Source organism: Eleutherodactylus coqui, unplaced genomic scaffold, assembly GCF_035609145.1.
Source record: "Eleutherodactylus coqui strain aEleCoq1 unplaced genomic scaffold, aEleCoq1.hap1 HAP1_SCAFFOLD_42, whole genome shotgun sequence".
NCBI lineage: Eukaryota > Metazoa > Chordata > Amphibia > Anura > Eleutherodactylidae > Eleutherodactylus > Eleutherodactylus coqui.
Window position 1 is genome coordinate 891,030 of NW_027101829.1, and position 546 is coordinate 891,575.

Consider the following 546-nt stretch of genomic DNA (forward strand, 5'->3'; position numbering starts at 1 on the left):
CCTCGAAGGAATGCTGCCTTTCAGTAGGTGGCACTGTGGAGGATTTATTCCATCTCCCTTATTTGCATATTACCCAGAGGAGCGTGCGTGGCCATTTGAGTCTCCTCACTTATTTATAGTATATAGTTGCTCTCCCTAAGGAGAAAAGAGCGTTTCTGACCCCTATTGCTTTTTCAAACACGGTCTACACCTCTCAGGTGCCGAGTTACAGGACGGTGAAAACAGTGAGTTTGTGTTAGACGTGAATCGTGCTCTGATTCATGCTCTAGGCTGGGAGCACAAGCGTAATGCTTTTTCAAACACGGTCTACACCTCTCAGGTGCCGAGTTACAGGACGGTGAAAACAGTGAGTTTGTGTTAGACGCGAATCGTGCTCTGATTCATGCTCTAGGCGGGGAGCTCAAGCTTATTGCATTTTCAAACACGGTCTACACCTCTCAGGTGCCGAGTAACAGGACGGTGAAAACAGTGAGTTTGTTTTAGACGCGATTCATGCTCTAGGCTGGGAGCGCAAGCTTATTGCTTTTTCAAACACGGTCTACACCT